General features: G+C 44.1%; 1 pseudogene; it reads left to right on the forward strand.

Moving 5' to 3' along the window:
• Positions 1-5,021: 5,021 nt before the first annotated feature.
• Positions 5,022-9,698, forward strand: LOC140899380 (ficolin-2-like; annotated as a pseudogene).
• Positions 9,699-10,509: the final 811 nt, after the last annotated feature.

The raw sequence follows: 10,509 nt of genomic DNA on the forward strand, positions 1-10,509 counted from the left end.
TACAAGCAGTCCACCAAGTTTCCATACACAGGCTAGAATGCCCTTTAGCCTGGGACCAGCACTTCCCCAGTTCCGTCTTTGTTCCACGGGTATTTCCAGGAGTTCTCTTGTGTGGGGAGTGAGGCCAAGAGGTGATGTCACTCCCACCTTATATAGCTTTTCCATATAGCGGGAATCCTTTGTTTCAAGCTCAGTTCCCAGTCCAGTTTGTGGGAAACTACAAGCACCAAAATGGAGTTCAGTGTCATGTGGTCTGGTCACATGCCCTTGCATGCTCTGCTGAGTCACGGCAGCCATTACTCATAGGCTGTCTGGAGCATTCACAGGAAGACCAAACTCTTCCATAATCCATTGACTTTGCTGATGGACCATCAGCACAGTCTAGCTTCTTCATTGTTGTACCTGAAAGGCTAGTTGTGGGTGCTACCCAGAGTAAGCACATTTGAAATACAGATACATAGTCAATATTCATAACTCCAGATACAAAAATGACACATGCATGTGAATAGGATTATCATATTCAGCAAATCCGACCTTTTCCATGGCCACCTCACAAGACACGTTTTGTACAAGATGGATTATAACCATGTCATAATAATATCATAATGATACCACTATGATGAGTATGAGGTGTAGTGTCACAGCCACCATTTACCTTTGCAAGTAAATGCACAACTGTTAATGTACAGGGCCGTGTTCTTTCCAGGCTTACAATGGGCTGTAAATGGTATCCATTTGCATGTGGCAGGCAACTTGTCTAACTAAAATGGAAAAGACACGCAGGAAAGATTTCATTGTGACTCATTGGTATGACAGATTTCAGAGTGGTAGCCGTGTTAGTCTGTATCAGAAAGAAGAATGAGGAGTACTTGTAGCACCTTAGAGACTAACAAATATATATATCTATCTTCCTACTGTATTTTCCATTGCATGCATCTGATGAAGTGGGTTTTAGTCCACAAAAGCTTATGCCCAAATAAATTTGTTAGTCTCTAAGGTGCCACAGGTACTCCTCGTTCTTTTTATTGGTATGACAGAAGCACTAAGAGACTCTAACCACGATCAGGGGTTCTATTGTACTGCAATAATGGGGCTAATAATATTTCCTTTCTCCTACCCTTCTCTTAATTTATCTATTTATGTTGTAATATCTTTGGGGTAGGGACTCTCTCCTAGTAGGGGTATGCACAACAGCTAACATAATAGGGCTCCAATCTGAGATGAGACCTCCAAGGGCTACTGCCATGCAAATAACATTACACCATTTCAGTATTAGAAGCTGGGACTAGACATCAGGGGATGGATCACTCAGTAATTTCCCTGTTCTGTTCACTCCCTCTGAATCATCTGACCCTGGCCACTCTTGGAAGAGAGGATATTGGGACCATTGGTCTGACATGATATGGCTGCTCTTATGGTCTCATTAAATTCACCCAGTCCTGTTCTCCCTCTTCACCCAAAGGTTCCCACCGAAGCCAACAGGGGACTTGAAGTGATGAAGAAGGTCAGATTGGGCTCATTACTTGGGACCCTATTGTAATGTTCCAACAGACTTGTTCACATGAATTAACTTGGGGTGGAAGGGTTAAGACTGGCTCTGTTCAAAAATTGTCATTGCAGGAGAGTGCGTTTCCCATGTGGATGAAGCAATGGCTGCTACTCTAATATTTGAATGTCTCCTATCAGACCATTTAATTAGCTACGGCTGTGAAGCCTGCAACATAAAAATCTCAGTGGACACTGCTGGAATGTGGAGAGTGGGAAGGAGTTGCTGAGACACCAGAGGCAGAGATTAGTGCTCCATGGCTAGTGCATATAAAAGCCTTGCAGAGACTGAACTGCTAAGCAGAGGAAAAATTGGTGAGAAGACAAGCAGAGCTGCCATTGCAGAGACCAGCACCAGCCATGTGGAGAGCTGCCCAGAAAACACTCATCGCTTTACTCTGCATATCCACTGTTGTTTGTGCTGCTAAAGATACCTGCCTTTGGTGAGTGAGAGACAAATGTGTTAACAACAGCATTGCATATTATGGTTCTTGCTAACCTGGAGCCTGCAGAACCGGGAACTCCTTGCATTCAGCTGCTTTAAACATGCCTTCACTACCAAAGGGCAAATGATCATAGAGTCACAGAAACATAGGGCTGTAAGGGACCTTGAGAAGTCATCTAGACTACCTTCCTGTACTGAGTCTCTGATCTTGCATCATTAGCCATTAGCATGGACTCTTGCATGGAGGCCCATTGAAGTCAACAGGATGAGCAGATCTTGATGCAGAGTTGGGACCTAATCTGCCAAACAACCATTGTCTACATGCTACCATGTCAGCTTACTCTCCACTCCTTTAACCAAGTCATTAATGAAAATATTGAACAATGCTGGACCCAGGATTGACCCTCCCCTCCCAGTTTCACAGCAAACCATTGATACCTATGCTTTGAATATAGCTTTTCAACCAGTACTCAAACATGATAACTTTTATCATTGTGAGCCATGCAATTTTTTATGGTAGCATGTAGACAATGGTTGTTTGCCAGATTAGGTCTCCACTCTGCATCAAGATCTGCTCATCCTGTTGACTTCAATGGGCCTCCATGCAAGAGTCCATGCTAGTGGCTAATGATGTAAGATCAGAGACTAAGGAAGACTGATACAGATACATTATTTGGTTTAGGCGGAGGTGGGTTATTTTATTTCCAAGTTTTGGGGTTTCATTCTCAGTTCACCTTGGAGAATATTCAGTCTGCGTTTTCTGTGTTTGTAGGAGAACGGGGAGCTCAGGGGATCCCTAGGAAGGTGGGGCCACCTGGCCCAAAGGGTAAAGTAACAAAACATAGACAACTTTGTTCTCTCATAAATAGATAACTTCATTTTTAAATAAATATTAATTATGTGGTAAACCCAGGACAAACAGCTACAAAAAAGGAAGGGGTAGTAATTAGTCCCAGGGGATGAAAAGGCCTCTCCCTGTTCACTGGGGATATAACCACCAGGAAATAAAGTTCAGCTGGAAAAGGGGTTGCTAGGGAGCTAATGAGGTTCAGCTGGCTCCAACTGGTGGAGACCTTTTTAAACCCTCCCCAGCATGGAAGGAGAGGGAGGAGAGAGTGAGAGAAGCTGCTAGTAGGCTAAGGGCAGTAAGACACTGAACCCTTCAAGGAAGGGAGGCTACACTCTCCTGTCCCAGAAGGGAAGGAAAACAAACACAAGGGACTGATCAGGGAAAGGATTAACTGGACCCTGTGCTACCTATAAGGATTTGCCTTGCCCAAGCTGGTGTCTCCAAGGCTAAAGAGGATTGAGTCTGCTGAGGAGAACAAGGTACTTTGCCACAATTAGAGCTATTTGTAAAGCACCCATCCCTATAATATCTGGGCATCCAAACCGCCATAGCTTCCCAGCTTCCCTTCACTATATGTTTGAAAACAGAGGGGCCAAATTCTCCTCAATGTCACCAGTGCAACCCTGTTTATTATCACAACAGAACTTCCATTCTGATCCACTATCAAGATCACTGCCTCTCTGGTCAGTTCTTATTGTTTATTCAAGGGGAAAGTGGTCCTGCTGGTCCCCCTGGCCTGAAAGGTGAGAAAACTCAGAGGTTCCTTCTCACTGCAGAGCAGGGCACTTTATGGCACATGGTGAAAAAGGGACTGGGAGCCACATTTTCCTCTCTGTTCCATTACACAACCCTGCTGAGGTATAGGAGGGCCTGTGTACTATAGAGGGCAAGGCCAGGCCACATTATAATGTCTGTTTCACAAGTGCCCAGTCAGTCAAAGGACATAACTGCAGGAGTCAAATCACATGTGGCTAATATAGCTTCACTCATTACTTACATTTTATTTTTTATTATGATTAGATAAATTAATAAATAATCTTATTGATTTTATTATGAATTTGTATCACTGCAGTGTGTACAGTCCCCAGTTATGGGTCAGGGCCCCCTTGTGCTAGGCACGGTATAAACAAACACAGATACAACCATTTAGCTTAGGAACACCGGAGCCATACTGCATAATGTGTTTTCTTTGCCATATGTATGAATTGGTGGAATTGTTGTTTGGATTTAAACAACAATTTGTTAGTACTTAATCAATGGAGAAATGAGGGCAATTTGAGTGAGTGTTTTTCTTGCAGCAGTTCAGGATTAGCACTAAGGGGGAAATTCAACCAGTGCAGAAGGCAAGACAAGGTAAATGCATTCCTTAAGCCCCTCTTTGGTGTACTGAGTGGAAAGTAATTGGTGCATAGGCCTTGCTCTGGCTCCCTGCCCAGTTAAAGCCCAAGTGGGTGCTGAAGTGAGAACTTGGATCAGGGGGATGATCTCTAAGCACAACAAGGATTTTATTGTGTATTCTTCTCGGCAAGAAAGGAGCCCCTGGAGGACTGTAAAACAATAAGCGAGACCCTCTCCGTTATACTCGGAGGATCATTCCAGTTTCATTTCTGAAAAGCTAAAATTCAAGGGGTTCAGAAAACATCTTTTTTGAGTAATTTCCACACCAGAGTGAGCTCACCAATGTTCCTCTAGGTGAGCCTATGCCAGAGTGAAATAGCCCTGCCTGCAAAAACAGGCAGCCATCCAAATGTTGCAGCATCTGCTGTAACTCCAGGCACATGGCCTTGGGTGTTAAAGAGAATATTTATAATGTAAGTGAAATCTATAGATCTGATGGACACCCCAGAGAATGTTACATTCTCCTACCCCTCCTTATACTTCCCAAATGCAGGAAGGGGTGTGTTTGAATCCCAAGGACTGGATCCTGTTTAAATGTCCATTTAGCATTATTAGTACTTTTTACAGATAGTTTACCCTTCCTTTGACCAATATTCTCCCCTTTTCACTTGGAAGCATCATGCTTCTTCAGGCTGGATGGCTCAGGTAACAGATGTCTGTGCCATTATCTGAACGCAGTTTATACAACTGCAAACCTTTTCTAGCTAATACTTTGCTATCCCAGCTGTCACTCTTGGGATGGTTACGCAGTTTAATTTTTTCTTGTTTCATTTCATTTCCATGATGGAGGAGATGGATGATATACAGTGCAAGAAAGGTGAGCATTTCTTAGCACCAGTAAATGTCATCTCATTCTCTCCAGGGAACCCAGACCCGAAAGCATAATAGAGCTGGACAAACAAGTTGCAAAGAATAAATTTGTGATTTACCCTTTTCCTGGTCTCAGGCCGTTGCCAAAGAGACTTTGTTGTTTTCAGAATGAATGTGTTTGCTGTTGCCAATTGGTCAGTGAATCATTTGTGGAAATACAGTTCTGCCAAGGGGTTTGCTCAGCACCTAATTTATAACGAAAGAGGTGTCAGGGCTCAACCAATTTTTTTACTTTCATATCTGAGGTGACAAGCCCAGAAGCGCTGGGGCTATGAACTGCCGAGCCTAGAGGTGCTGGGGCTCTGGCACAAATTAAGCACTGGGTTTGCTTGCAAACTGCTCTCTGCAAGTATGGGTAGAAGCATTTGATATTCATTCCCTCAGTGTAATTTCTCACCCATGTCATGTGATGATATTTCTCATCCCTAACTGGAAGATCTTCTGTCTCAGAGAGAGATTTCAAAATGGCTGCACAGACACTTCCAGTGGAAGTTTTAAGACAATTTTCCGATCCATGAGTACTCAAGTCACTTTGAGCCAGATCCTCGGTTGTGGCTGAAATCTTCTTGCACAGAACACACAGGGCTGAATGGGGTGTAGTGTCTTTTATTCTTTACACCTCAAATTTAACATGAAGAAGCTGCACGGGCACAATGGAGTCTAAATGACTGTGTTTGCTAATTGTTTACAACATGCGAGGCCTGGCTAGAGCCATACGCTGCAGCTCTGGTAGGTTTCTAAATACAGAAACACTAGAGGGCTCACACACTATTTGAAGGGATACTCCCCAGTTCTTATACACTTTGGGGGGAAGGGAGGAGAGGGTAACTCAAAGATATCTTTCCACTTACCTGAACTTGCGGCTCATCCAGGAGCAAAGAATTGCAAGGAGCTATTAGCCCGAGGGAACCTCCTCTATCCCCATGACTGTAACACTGACTGTGCTGTGTGACATGGACACAGATGGTGGAGGATGGATTGTAAGAACAGAGACTAATGAAGCTCTTCATACACTTTTTTCTTGCAGAATAGGTTTCTGTCATAACACAGAGAGATGCCTCTTAGCCAGTGGGTTGCAGTTTGGAAATAAATATGAAAACAGAAACTCAAACAGGTAGCTGTTTGATCAGCCTGATTAGCTGAAAAAAATATCGGCACTTCCTGATCCCTTTTGATCCTTTTCCACAATGCCTTGTTTATCACAGTCTCCAGGTACATTGGTTGTGAACACAATGGGTTTCATGCAGCCTTAGAGTCAAAAAGTCCCCCTTTGTGAGGGGACATTTGTCACTGGCCTGACACAGTAAACCAGGTTTCCCTTCTCCTGGCTATTCTCTGCCCGGCTCTCAGAGCCTCCTCGATAGCTGCCCCAGACTCTGGAACCAGAATTCCTTCTTCCTTCCACTTTGGTGACAGTCATCAGCAGCTCTGTCACTCAGGCAGCCTCTGAATATGAGTGGAGATAGTGTTCTAGGGAGCTGAGGAGACAAAGTTTGAACCCTGTATATACACATCACATTCAAACTTTCAAATGTATTATCATTTATATTCCAGTAGTGCCTAGTTCAACTGATCAAGATCAGGTCCCCATTGTGCTGGACCTTGTAAAAACACACAGTGAGAGACAGTCCCTGTGTTCAAGAGCTCCCTGTCTCAATAGACAAGACGGACAAAGGGTAAGAGGGGTGCCAGAGGTGATGTGACTTGCCCAAGTGGCAGAGCTCAGAATACAACCCAGGCCTCCTGATTCCCAGTCCAGTGTGGTTGTGGTTTGATAAGACCCTCTGCGGATAAGTGTTCCCTGAGGCTGAAATAGGCCTGAGCAGATGATTTACAGTCTCAGTATTTCCTGTCTTCTGCTCTTTGTAGGAGGGAAAACAGTGTGGGATTTCCCAGCTAAGAACCCCCTGTTTCCCCACAGGTGTTCCAGAGACAGGTGGATGGCTCGGTTGACTTTTTCCATGACTGGAATTTGTTCAAGAGAGGATTTGGCAGCCGGCGGTCAGAATTCTGGCTGGGGAGTGACAATATCCACCTGTAAACGTCTCTTGGTAAAGACATCCCTGATGCATTCTTTTCCTTATAGCAACCTTCTCCACCAAGCCTTTCTCCCACACCCTTCCCTTGGGTACTGTATACAGAGCTGTACCAGCAGTAGTTCTGCGGGCACTTGTTACAGCTCAGCCCTCCCAGGAAAGCTATTGAGTCCGATAACACTGTGGCAGCTGGGCTGGCTCCAGCCATGATTCCTGGAGCAGCCTTTGTCCTCTGGTGGTTTACCCATGGAGCAGCAATGAGAGACGCTACGGAGGGGGTGAGGTTATAGATTAGAATCATAGAATCATAGAATATCAGGGTTGGAAGGGACCCCAGAAGGTCATCTAGTCCAACCCCCTGCTCAAAGCAGGACCAATTCCCAGTTAAATCATCCCAGCCAGGGCTTTGTCAAGCCTGACCTTAAAAACCTCTAAGGAAGGAGATTCTACCACCTCCCTAGGTAACTCATTCCAGTGTTTCACCACCCTCTTAGTGAAAAAGTTTTTCCTAATATCCAATCTAAACCTCCCCCACTGCAACTTGAGACCATTACTCCTCGTTCTGTCATCTGCTACCATTGAGAACAGTCTAGAGCCATCCTCTTTGGAACCCCCTTTCAGGTAGTTGAAAGCAGCTATCAAATCCCCCCTCATTCTTCTCTTCTGCAGGCTAAACAATCCCAGCTCCCTCAGCCTCTCCTCATAAGTCATGTGTTCCAGTCCCCTAATCATTTTTGTTGCCCTTCGCTGGACTCTCTCCAATTTATCCACATCCTTCTTGAAGGATTCTGAGCTATCGTAGTGAAGCACAATACGGAGCAGTTTAATAGGGAGGCCTGGTTGGTGGATGGAAATTGGGTTAATAAAGATAAATATGAAGATATTGCTTGATGTAGGAATATCTGGGTAAAATTCTTTACTGTGTGTTATGCAGGAGGTCAGACTAGGTGATCACAGTGGTCCCAGAAGAATGGGGCCTCATACCTGACTGGGACCTCTAGGGGCTTGTGCAATACAATCAATAACAGTAATAAAAGCTCATGGGAGATGCTGAACACTTTGCTTTCATATTGTTTTCTAAAGGAACCAATGAGCTCTGTGTTGATCTCAGATTTTTTTGACAACTCTCAATTTGCCAATTATGCGTCATTCAAAATTGCAGGAGAGACTGAGAAAAACAAGCTAATCCGTGGAATCTTGGTTGCCAGTACTGCGGGTAAGTTCTTGCATGTCCCAAACCTTTCACGGCAGATGGAAAAACCTGGCAAGCCAGAGAGATGTAAAATGTTCTGTGACAGAAGTCAAATACATCCAACACCAGTTACAACGTGAGATTTCTATTAAGTACTATACTGTCCCTTTTATACAGTAGGGGTCTCATGATGGAATACTGTAGTAACAACTGTTCCGTGCCACGGCCTCTATATGCAGAGACTGATTGAATAAGTGAAAAGTGATCCCCGTGGAAGTGATCTCTCTCTTTCAGGAAGTTCCAGTTACTCTGCTGCGGAGGTATTATTGAAGGAGCACAGATTCTAAAGACACCAAAGATGTGACGTGATCTGGATTAGGCTGCCTAGTGCAGAGACAGAAAACAGACTTCTAAGCAGAGTTAGGCACAGTCACTGAAGGTTACTTTCCTAAATAGGACTGTAATACCCCTGAGAAAGAGGTGAATTACTCCAAATAGACACACCAGAAGTGATGCATGTCACGGAGAGGGTGGACGTGCCCCCTTTAATGTAAAGTACACATTCAAGCTCTGGAGGCAGCCGTTCTCTGGCATGCAGTCTGCTGCTGGATTGCTTAGGGACATTGTGAGGCCTCAGCAGGCCCCAGGCACTCAGGAGCACATTGCACTCACATTACACCACCACAAAGATGTGAGTGGCCAGCAGAGCACCCCTGGACTGAGCTCATTGACTGCAATGAGTTACTCTGGATTTATAGTGGTGCAACTTAGATCTGAATCTGACCTGATCAAGACTCTTCCTCCCAGGAAGCAGAACTGGAGTATCTCTCCTGTACCCCAGGGAGACTTCTGTTGCCTGATTAAAGGAGAAATTAGTGACTCCACTGCGGAACCTCCAGAATGGTCTGTGGGACCTGAACTGTGCAAACGTGGACAAAATACACACAATTGTTTCCATGGTGGATTCATTAACCATCCACAACAACATGCCATTTACACCCGAGGCTGTGACAATGACCAGTATTCAAGTAACTGTGCCACATCTTTTAAAGGGGCCTGGTGGTGCAAGGAATGTCAGTGGTCCAACCTGAATGGATTATATCTGAGAGGAGCCCACGAAAGCTGTGCTGATGGGGTGAACTGGAAGACAGGCAAAGGGCAGCAGTACTCCTACAAGATGTCAGAGATGAAATTTAGGCCTGTGTAGCTGATCAGGGAAGCAGTTATAGTAATTACACCTAGCTCTTATGCAGCAATTATAGGCTGGTCATATTGAATATTTACCTGGAGATGTCTGTTACACCTGTGTGTTTTTTTTTAATACCATCATCTTATCTTTACCTTTTACACTCTGTATTTCTGCTGGCCCAATGAGAGATGCAGCCATGTACGTAACAGGGCAGAAATGGGACCTCATTAGCCAGATCCATGTAGTTGGAATCTTGGTGAAAGTCTAATAAATACATGGTTAAATACATACAGACCCCGAGTCATCATTAGGCATAGAACCCATGATCTGCAGCACCACACTTGGAAGCCCTTCCAACCTGAGCTCAAGAACGTGTAACACTTTGCTATAAGTAATAGGCTGTTTGGTTTTTTTGCACAGCAGCAGCTAGGGGACTGCAGCATGGCCCACATGTAGCCAGTGAGATGCACTGGGAGCACCAGTCGTACAAAAAGACAAACCGTTTTTGTGAGAAACTCTGAGCTTTCCAAACTGGTTTTATTTCAAAGGGTGTGTTGACATTTTGCAGAATATGCTTTTATTTTCCCCTTTATGAAATATATTATTTAAATGGTATCCTCATTTGTCATTGATCAAAAAGGAGGATTTAATGCGCAATCTTTCTGTTAACATTTTTGATAAAAAAGGAGATTTTTAAAAAAAAAAAGTTGTGAATTTTTCTTGAAAAAGAATTTACAAACATGTTGATGTTTCACATTTTTCATTTTTGAAAAAAACTGTCCACAGAAAAACTCTTAATGTGAAAAATTTCAATTGTCTCTATCTAGCTCGTGTCTCCATCCCAATTTGGCTCTGCCCTTCTCTGCTTCCAGTGTCAGAGGTAGTCACTCCAGTATATCTCCTACGACAGTTATGCCATTCTTCTCCTGCAAAACATTACTGACTGGAGCACCAGCACCCACTGAAGAACCCTCCCCTCTCTTA

The sequence above is a fragment of the Lepidochelys kempii genome, chromosome 16 (genome assembly GCF_965140285.1).
Source record: "Lepidochelys kempii isolate rLepKem1 chromosome 16, rLepKem1.hap1, whole genome shotgun sequence".
In the NCBI taxonomy this organism is placed as follows: Eukaryota; Metazoa; Chordata; order Testudines; family Cheloniidae; genus Lepidochelys; species Lepidochelys kempii.